The sequence below is a fragment of the Trachypithecus francoisi genome, unplaced genomic scaffold (genome assembly GCF_009764315.1).
Source record: "Trachypithecus francoisi isolate TF-2019V2 unplaced genomic scaffold, Tfra_2.0 Lachesis_group0, whole genome shotgun sequence".
NCBI lineage: Eukaryota > Metazoa > Chordata > Mammalia > Primates > Cercopithecidae > Trachypithecus > Trachypithecus francoisi.
Genome location: NW_022681453.1, coordinates 150749432 through 150760273, shown reverse-complemented (window position 1 = coordinate 150760273; position 10842 = coordinate 150749432).

The following is a 10842-nucleotide window of genomic DNA, read 5'->3' as shown; positions in this document are numbered from 1 at the left end:
CAGTATGACTCTGTATTGCTTTTGGCCACATTATTAAGTAGGGGCATTTGAATCTGATTCCTTATGTTAGGGTGTTGCTGAGGTGCTCTTCTCCCACTGACCAGTTCCCAGTGGGGAGTGGGGCATGCAGGAGGATGCTGCTAGGCAGAGACACTGGCCACTGTAGTATTGCCTTCAGATAGTCCAGTCCCTCCTTTACCTATAGGCTTGCTTGTTGGAGCTCCCCTTTCCTCCCCATTCATTGCTAAAACTAATCAATCTGTGTGATGAGGTGGGTCATGATATCTGCAGATTAATGTACTTCTGGACTCTGTCATTTCTCCTCTGCTCCATCTTCATTTATCCCATTAATGATGCCAGCATCAGCAATTCCTAACCTTGATTATCAGCAGTACATTTTAAGGGTTTAATAAATGTTTCTTGAACAGAATGAATGACAGGTTGATAACAATATTGGAGAGGCATCTGGAACCTTCCAAATTAGGCAAACATCTTCCTTGAACTGCCTGTACACCTAGCCTAACAGTTGCCCTGCCATGAATGATGAATGTATCTGAATGCTTCAAATGCTTCAAGTACTCCAAGATTTTGCTTCAGGGCCATCCTTATGAACATCATTTCTCCTTGAACTGTGCTATTGATGGAGAAGGGGCAGGAGATTGGATCAAACTATAAGTAAATAAAGATACAGCATGGAATGTGGTTTTATTTTATTTTATTTTATTTTTTATTATACTTTTAAGTTCTAGGGTACATGTGCATAACATGCAGGTTTGTTACATATGTATACTTATACCATGTTGGCGTGCTGCACCCATCAACTCGTCAGCACCCATCAATTCATCATTTATATCATGTATAACTCTCCAGTGCAGTCCCTCCCTCCTCCCCCCTCCCCATGATAGGCCCCAGTGTGTGATGTTCCCCTTCCCGAGTCCAAGTGATGTCATTGTTCAGTTCCCACCTATGAGTGAGAACATGCGGTGTTTGGTTTTCTGTTCTTGTGATAGTTTGCTAAGAATGATGGTTTCCAGCTGCATCCATGTCCCTACAAAGGACGCAAACTCATCCTTTTTTATGGCTGCGTAGTATTCCATGGTGTCTATGTGCCACATTTTCTTAATCCAGTCTGTCACAGATGGACATTTGGGTTGATTCCAAGTCTTTGCTATTGTGAATAGTGCCGCAATAAACATACATGTGCATGTGTCTTTGTAGTAGAATAATTTATAATCCTTGGGTATATACCCAGTAGTGGGATGGCTGGGTCATATGGTACATTTAGTTCTAGATCCTTGAGGAATTGCCATACTGTTTTCCATAATGGTTGAACTAGTTTACAATCCCACCAACAGTGTAAAAGTGTTCCTATTTCTCCACATCCTCTCCAACACCTGTTGTTTCCTGACTTCTTAATGATTGCCAATCTAACTGGTGTGAGATGGTATCTCATTGTGGTTTTGATTTGCATTTCTCTGATGGCGAGTGATGATGAGCATTTTTTCATGTGTCTGTTGGCTGTATGGATGTCTTCTTTTGAGAAATGTCTGTTCATATCCTTTCCCCACTTTTTGATGGGGTTGTTTGTTTTTTTCTTGTATATTTGTTTGAGTTCTTTGTGGATTCTGGATATTAGCCCTTTGTCAGATGAGTAGGTTGCAAAAATGTTCTCCCATTCTGTAGGTTGCCTGTTTACTCTGATGGTAGTTTCTTTTGCTGTGCAGAAGCTCTTTAGTTTAATTAGATCCCATTTGTCAATTTTGGCTTTTGCTGCCGTTGCTTTTGGTGTTTTAGACATGAAGTCCTTGCCCATGCCTATGTCCTGAATGGTACTACCTAGATTTTCTTCTAGGGTTTTTATGGTATTAGGTCTAACATTTAAGTCTCTAATCCATCTTGAATTAATCTTCGTATAAGGGGTAAGGAAAGGATCCAGTTTCAGCTTTCTACTTATGGCTAGCCAATTTTCCCAGCACCATTTATTAAATAGGGAATCCTTTCCCCATTTCTTGTTTCTCTCAGGTTTGTCAAAGATCAGATGGCTGTAGCTGTGTGGTATTATTTCTGAGGACTCTGTTCTGTTCCATTGGTCTATTTCTCTGTTGTGGTACCAGTACCATGCTGTTTTGGTTACTGTAGCCTTGTAGTATAGTCTGAAGTCAGGTAGCGTGATGCCTCCAGCTTTGTCCTTTTGACTTAGGATTGTCTTGGCAATGCGGGCTCTTTTTTGGTTCCATATGAACTTTAAAGCAGTTTTTTCCAATTCTGTGAAGAAACTCATTGGTAGCTTGATGGAATGGCATTGAATCTATAAATCACCTTGGGCAGTATGGCCATTTTCACGATATTGATTCTTCCTATCCATGAGCATGGTATGTTCTTCCATTTGTTTGTGTCCTCTTTGATTTCACTGAGCAGTGGTTTGTAGTTCTCCTTGAAGAGGTCCTTTACATCCCTTGTATGCTGGATTCCTAGGTATTTTATTCTCTTTGAAGCAATTGTGAATGGAAGTTCATTCCTGATTTGGCTGTCTGCTTGTCTGTTACTGGTGTATAAGAATGCTTGTGATTTTTGCACATTATTTTGTATCCTGAGACTTTGCTGAAGTTGCTTATCAGCTTAAGGAGATTTTGGGCTGAGACGATGGGGTTTTCTAAATATACAATCATGTCATCTGCAAACAGGGACAATTTGACTTCTTCTTTTCCTAACTGGATACCCTTGATTTCTTTCTCTTGCCTGATTGCCCTAGCCAGAACTTCCAACACTATGTTGAATAGGAGTGGTGAGAGAGGGCATCCCTGTCTTGTGCCAGTTTTCAAAGGGAATTTTTCCAGTTTTTGCCCATTCAGTATGATATTGGCTGTGGGTTTGTCATAAATAGCTCTTATTATTTTGAGGTACGTTCCATCAATACCGAATTTATTGAGTGTTTTTAGCATGAAGGGCTGTTGAATGTTGTCAAAAGCCTTTTCTGCATCTATTGAGATAATCATGTGGTTCTTGTCTTTGGTTCTGTTTATATGCTGGATTACGTTTATTGATTTGCGAATGTTGAACCAGCCTTGCATCCCAGGGATGAAACCCACTTGATCATGGTGGATAAGCTTTTTGATGTGCTGCTGAATCCGTTTGCCAGTATTTTATTGAGAATTTTTGCATCGATGTTCATCAGGGATATTGGTCTAAAATTCTCTTTTTTTGTTGTGTCTCTGCCAGGCTTTGGTATCAGGATGATGTTGGCCTCATAAAATGAGTTAGGGAGGATTCCCTCTTTTTCTATTGATTGGAATAGTTTCAGAAGGAATGGTACCAGCTCCTCCTTGTACCTCTGGTAGAATTCAGCTGTGAATCCATCTGGTCCTGGACTTTTTTTGGTGGGTAGGCTATTAATTGTTGCCTCAATTTCAGAGCCTGCTATTGGTCTATTCAGGGATTCAACTTCTTCCTGGTTTAGTCTTGGGAGAATGTAAGTGTCCAGGAAATTATCCATTTCTTCTAGATTTTCTAGTTGATTTGCGTAGAGGCATTTATAGTATTCTCTGATGGTTGTTTGTATTTCTGTGGTGTCGGTGGTGATATCCCCTTTATCATTTGTTATTGCGTCTATTTGATTCTTCTCTCTTTTCTTCTTTATTAGTCTTGCTAGTGGTCTGTCAATTTTGTTGATCTTTTCAAAAAACCAACTCCTGGATTCATTGATTTTTTGGAGGGTTTCTTCTGTCTCTATCTCCTTCAGTTCTGCTCTGATCTTAGTTATTTCTTGCCTTCTGCTAGCTTTTGAATGTGTTTGCTCTTGCCTCTCTAGTTCTTTTAATTGTGATGTTAGAGTGTCAATTTTAGATCTTTCCTGCTTTCTCTTGTGGGCATTTAGTGCTATAAATTTCCCTCTACACACTGCTTTAAATGTGTCCCAGAGATTCTGGTATGTTGTATCTTTGTTCTCATTGGTTTCAAAGAACATCTTTATTTCTTCTTTCATTTCGTTATGTACCCAGTAGTCATTCAGGAGCAGGTTGTTCAGTTTCCATGTAGTTGAGCGGTTTTGATTGAGTTTCTTAGTCCTGAGTTCTAGTTTGATTGCACTGTGGTCTGAGAGACAGTTTGTTATAATTTCTGTTCTTTGACATTTGCTGAGGAGTGCTTTACTTCCAATTATGTGGTCAATTTTGGAATAAGTGCGATGTGGTGCTGAGAAGAATGTATATTCTGTTGATTTGGGGTGGAGAGTTCTATAGATGTCTATTAGGTCCGCTTGGTGCAGAGATGAGTTCAATTCCTGGATATCCTTGTTAACTTTCTGTCTCGTTGATCTGTCTAATGTTGACAGTAGAGTGTTGAAGTCTCCCATTATTATTGTATGGGAGTCTAAGTCTCTTTGTAAGTCCCTAAGGAGTTGCTTTATGAATCTGGGTGCTCCTGTATTGGGTGCATATATATTTAGGATGGTTAGCTCTTCCTGTTGAATTGATCCCTTTACCATTATGTAATGGCCTTCTTTGTCTCTTTTGACCTTTGATGGTTTAAAGTCTGTTTTATCAGAGACTAGGATTGCAACCCCTGGTTTTTTTTTTGTTCTCCATTTGCTTGGTAGATCTTCCTCCATCCCTTTATTTTGAGCCTATGTATGTCTCTGCATGTGAGATGGGTCTCCTGAATACAGCAGACTGATGGGTCTTGACTCTTTATCCAGTTTGCCAGTCTGTGTCTTTTAATTGGAGCATTGAGTCCATTTACATTTAAGGTTAATATTGTTATGTGTGAACTTGATCCTGTCATTATGATATTAACTGGTTATTTTGCTCGTTAGTTGATGCAGTTTCTTCCTAGCCTCGATGATCTTTACATTTTGGCATGTTTTTGCAATGGCTGGTACCCGTTGTTCCTTTCCATGTTTAGGGCTTCCTTCAGGGTCTCTTGTAAGGCAGGCCTGGTGGTGACAAAATCTCTAAGCATTTGCTTATCTGTAAAGGATTTTATTTCTCCTTCACTGATGAAACTTAGTTTGGCTGGATATGAAATTCTGGTTGAAAATTCTTTTCTTTAAGAACGTTGAATATTGGCCCCCACTCTCTTCTGGCTTGTAGAGTTTCTGCCGAGAGATTTGCTGTTAGTCTGATGGGCTTCCCTTTGTGGGTAACCCGACCTTTCTCTCTGGCTGCCCTTAAGATTTTTGCCTTCATTTCAACTTTGGTGAATCTGGCAGTTATCTGTATTGGAGTTGCTGTTCTCTAGGAGTATCTTTGTGGCGTTCTCTGTATTTCCTGAATTCGAATGTTGGCCTGCCCTACTAGGTTGGGGAAGTTCTCCTGGATGATATCCCGAAGAGTGTTTTCCAACTTGGTTCCATTTTCCCCCTCACTTTCAGGCACCCCAATCAGACGTAGATTTGGTCTTTTTACATAATTCCATACTTCTTGCAGGCTTTGTTCATTTCTTTTTCTTCTTTTTTCTTTTGGTTTCTCTTCTCGCTTCATTTCATTCATTTGATCCTCAATTGCTGATACTCTTTCTTCCAGTTGATCGAGTCGGTTACTGAAGCTTGTGCATTTGTCACGTATTTCTCGTGTCATGGTTTTCATCTCTGTCATTTCGTTTATGACCTTCTCTGCATTAATTAGTCTAGCTGCCAATTCTTCCACTCTTTTTTCAAGATTTTTAGTTTCTTTGCGCTGGGTACGTAATTCCTCCTTTAGCTCTGAGAAGTTTGATGGACTGAAGCCTTCTTCTCTCATCTCGTCAAAGTCATTCTCTGACCAGCTTTGATTCGTTGCTGGCGATGGGCTGCGCTCCTTTGCAGGGGGAGATGCGCTCTTATTTTTTGAATTTCCAGCTTTTCTGCCCTGCTTTTTCCCCATCTTTGTGGTTTTATCTGTCTCTGGTCTTTGATGATGGTGACGTACTGATGGGGTTTTGGTATAGGTGTCCTTCCTGTTTGATAGTTTTCCTTCTGACAGTCAGGACCCTCAGCTATAGGTCTGTTGGAGATTGCTTGAGGTCCACTCCCGACCCTGTTTGCCTGGGTATCAGCAGCAGAGGTTGCAGAAGATAGAATATTGCTGAACAGTGAGTGTACCTGTCTGATTCTTCCTTTGGAAGCTTCCTCTCAGGGGTGTGCTCCACCCTGTGAAGTGTGGGGTGTCAGACTGCCCCTTGGGGGGGATGTTTCCCAGCTAGGCTACCCAGGGGTCAGGGACCCACTTGAGCAGGCAGTCTGTCCGTTCTCAGATCTCAACCTCCGCGTTGGGAGATCCACGGCTCTCCCCAAAGCTCAGACAGAGTCGTTCGCGTCTGCACAGGCCCCCGCTGCTTCCCCTGTTGGTCTTCAGCTGTGGGCTGTCCCCAGAGGTGGAGTCTACAGAGACAGGCAGGCTTCCTTGAGCTGCTGTGAGCTCCACCCAGTTCAAGCTTCCCAGCTGCTTTGTTTACCTACTTAAGCCTCGGCAATGGCGGGCGCCCCTCCCCCAGCCTCGCTGCTGCCTTTCGGATAGATCCCCGCAGACTGCTGTGTTAGCAATGAGGGAGGCTCCGTGGGCGTGGGACCCTCCCGGCCAGGTGTGGGATATATTCTCCTGGTGTGCCTGTTTGCTTAAAGCGCAGTATTGGGGTGGGAGTTACCCGATTTTCCAGGTGTTGTGTGTCTCAGTTCCCCTGGCTAGGAAAAGGGATTCCCTTCCCCCTTGCGCTTCCAGGTGAGGCGATGCCAGCAGCTGACCAGCACCGATTTTCCGGCACTCCCTAGTGAGATGACCCCAGTACCTCAGTTGAAAATGCAGAAATCACCGGTCTTCTGTGTTGCTCGCGCTGGGAGTTGGAGACTAGAGCTGTTCCTATTCGGCCATCTTGCTCCGCTAGAATTGGAATGTGGTTTTAAGAAACAAATTCCTGGAATGTTCCTTTCAAAAACATTTGAATTTGTCAAATCTACTTTTTAAATTTTTGTGAACATTCTTTTTACAGTGTTCACCCTGCTCTAATCTGAAGGGTGAGAGAGGGAGAGATTTATTGCAAGGAATTGGTGGCTTATGTGATTGTGAAGACTGATGAGGCAAGTTTGGTATCTGTAGGGCAGACTATCAGAAAGGGCAGGCTGGAACTTTCTGGCATGAGCTGAAGCTGCTGTCCAGAGATGGAATTTCTCTTTCTTCCCAGAAATCTCCATTCTGTTCTCACAGCCTTTCAACTGATTGAATCAGGTCCACTCAGATTATCTGGCATAATCTTCTTAAAGTCAACTATCTACAAAGTATACTTCCACAGCAACACCCAGATGAGTGTTTGATTGAATAGCTGGAGACTATATCTTAGCCAAATTGACACATAAAAATGGCCACAATAGGCCATGCTTGTCAACTTGGCACCCATATATGTCACATTAAATCACATTTAATCTCTAAATAAAGACAATAACAAAGTCATACTTCCTCTTAATGCTGCAAGTATCCTGCATACAACTGAAAACACATTAACCTTTTCTCCAGAAGAGAATCAAAGTTCTTGCATAATTTTCATTTTCTTTGGATTTTCTATAACTTATTACTGTGATATAACTATTAATGTGTCTTGCGTTAGATGATGGCATAAGAGAGGGAAGAAAACAAAAGTATTTGCATAACATATTTATATTCATAACAAAATAAGAAATAACTATTAAAGTCCTCATTTCTATAACTGGTCATATTGCTGTAGCTGGTATTTATAATTACCCTTTTCCACTATCTATTCCATATTCTATTTGCACTCAACTAGTTGTGGTTCTTGGGCTCACATATGAACCCCAAACTTCATTCCTGAAGAGTCTGAGTCTTTATCAGTTTTGCCTGAATTGGATTGTTGTAGTTTTCCATTAACTTTAATCACAAGATATGGTAGTATTAATAGATATCCTAAGGGATCTTCATTATTCTTTTTTACCTCCATTGTGGAGTAGGAACCCAAATCCTCCTTAGCAATCAGGATCAATAATTCCAGTCAATACAATAACTCCCTTCTTTGTTGATTCAGATGCATGAGGACTCTAGATTGGTCTGGTGCAGTCTCAGCTTCCAGTCCTGGTGGAAGTATTTCTCCCATTAGAACTGACCTCTATGTTGCTGGTAGCAGCTAGCTAGGACCCGTGTCACAGACAGTAAAGGTATTTACCAAGACAGTCATAGGTAAAGAAAGGCAGATTTATCAGAGGAAGTATGAAAATATGTTGTAAGGTTGCAATAGGTAGCACAGCAGAGAAGGGGCTATATGCAAAGAGGCAGGGACTGGAGGGAAGTTTTATAGAGCCATGCTGGAGGGGGCCACATGCATTCCAAGTTTGTGTTGCTGGGGCCACCACAGAAGGAGGTCGCTGTACATGCAGAGGTGGCTGGGGTTGTTTGATTAGCTATGGGTCAGAATAACTGTTTATTGTTCTTGCCCACCTGGGGCCCTCCCCCACCTGGGGCCACTTCTTCATTGTTACTTTCTTATCAGGACTCCACACTCTAGACCAACAGAACTTAAGGTTGAGAGAACAGGAAGCAAACATTTTGCTAATAGATCACTAGGGATAATAGTGGTAATACTACCATTTTCTTTGTGTGATCCCTGGACCCATGAATCCTAGCTGTGGGAGAAACACTGCAGATTGGATGCTGATTTAGAGCAGTCTCCTGGAGGATGGTGCCCTAGCCCTGCAAGGTTTTTTCACATAGCTGAGGTTGTAACTGAGTCTTCAAGGGGCCATTCCTTGAACCTCCATCCCTCTACCACTGTGGCTAATCACGGTGGCTACTTTGTTCATGAGATCATTCTATTCTTTGGTAGGTCAAGCTGCTGGCTTCCAGATAAAGGGGGAACAGAAAACCAGTGAATTCCTTGAGCATGAGCCTATTTTTGTACCTCATTTGCTGTGAAGTGAGTTCCTTGATCAGAAGCAATGCTGTGTGGAATACCATGATGGTGGATAAGACATTCCATAAGTCCATGGATGGTAGTTTTGGCAGATGAATTGCTTTCAAGGGAAGGCAAATCAATATCCAAGCAAGTAACTGTTCCAATAAGAACACAGTGCTTCTGGGCGCGGTGGCTCACGCCTGTAATCCCAGCACTTTGGGAGGCCGAGGCAGGCAGATCATGAGGTCAGAAGATTGAGACCATCCTGGCTAACATGGTGAAACCTCGTCTCTACTAAAAATACAAAAAATTTAGCTGGATGTGGTGGCACTTGCCTGTTAGTCTCAGCTACTTGGGAGGCTGAGGCAGGAGAATCGCTTGAACCTGGGAGGCCGAGGTTGCAGTGAGCTGAGATTGCGCCACTGCACTCCAGCCTGGGTGACAGAGTGATACTCAATCTCAAAAACAAACAAACAAAACAGTGCTGTCCTTTCCATGATAAAAGTGGTCCAGTATAATCAGCCCACATCAGATACCTGGTTGATCACCTTGGTGAATGGTGCCATTTGGTGTTGGTCTCTGCTACTGGTGGAATGGGCACTCAGCAGTGGTTGTGGCCAGGTTGGCCTTGGTGAGTGAAAGTCCATGGGCTCTTACTGAGCCCATGCAGAACCTCTATCCCTCTACCACCATGGCTACTTTGTTCATGAGATCACTGGGCAGCCCAGTGGCTGGGGAAAGAGGCTGGATGGTATCACAGAAGAAGTTACTCTTTTTGCTTGACTATTAAAATCCAACTCTGCTGAGGTCATTATTTCATGAGCATTCACATAGGACACAAATATCTTTACAATCTTTGTACATTCAGAGAGGTCTATTTACATACCTTTTTCTCAGACTTCCTTGTCTCCATTTTCCAGTCATGATCTTTCTAACTCTTGACCAGCCAAAGCACTGGCCACAGCCTATAAATTAGTATAGACTCTTACCTCTAGCTGTTTCTCCTTCCAAACAAAATGAACAACCAGATGCACTGTGCACTGGGATTCCTCTTGAGCTCTGTCTTTTAGGGATGTTCCAGAAAGACTGTAGTGCTGTGGTTTTCTACTTTTGGGTGGTACCAGCATATGCAGAGCTATTTGTAGGTCAGACCTGAGTTTTCTTTTCCTCAAGCAACTGCTCCTGTGGAACTCCCCATGAGGCTATTATGTGCAGGCTGGGAGAGAAAAGGTAAAAATAATAGCAGAAAGACTATGGACATTTGGGCCACTTCCTCATGTAAATTATACATGCTTTCATATAAATTACACATGCCTGCAAGAGCCTGATCTCTTACATATACTATTTCCATTTAATTATGAGGTACTGCTGTGTAGGCTCATCTTTGTCTCAGTGGGTCAGATAACATCCTGTTCATTATGGGCAGTTCAGAACACATGGCAACTTTGTGGTCTATGGTTAAGTATTCTGTCTCTACTAAGGCCGAGTAGCAAGCCATGAGTTGCTTCTCAAAAGGGGAATAGTTACCTGTAAAGGCTGGCAGCGCTTAGCTCCCACATTCTAAGGCTCTGTACTATGATTTATCTAAAGTGACTGAGTGCTGGGTGCAATGGCTCATGTCTGTAATCCCAGCACTTTGGGAGGCTGAGGCGGGTGGATCACTTGAGGTCAGGATTTGAGACCAGCCTGGCCAACATTGTGAAACCCCAACTCTACTAAAAATACAAAAATTAGCCAGGTGTGGTGGCAGGTGCCTGTAATCCCAGCTACTCTGGAGGCTGAGGCAGGAGATTCGCCTGGACCTTGGAGGCTGAGGTTGCAGTGAGCCAAGATCATCCCGTTGCACTCCAGCCTGAGTGGCAGAGCGAGACTATCTCCAAAAACAAAAACAAAAACAAAAACAAAAAAAAACTGACTTACCACAGACTTGAAACAGCATCTCAATTTCTATTCCAGTTTCAAGTACCATCAGAT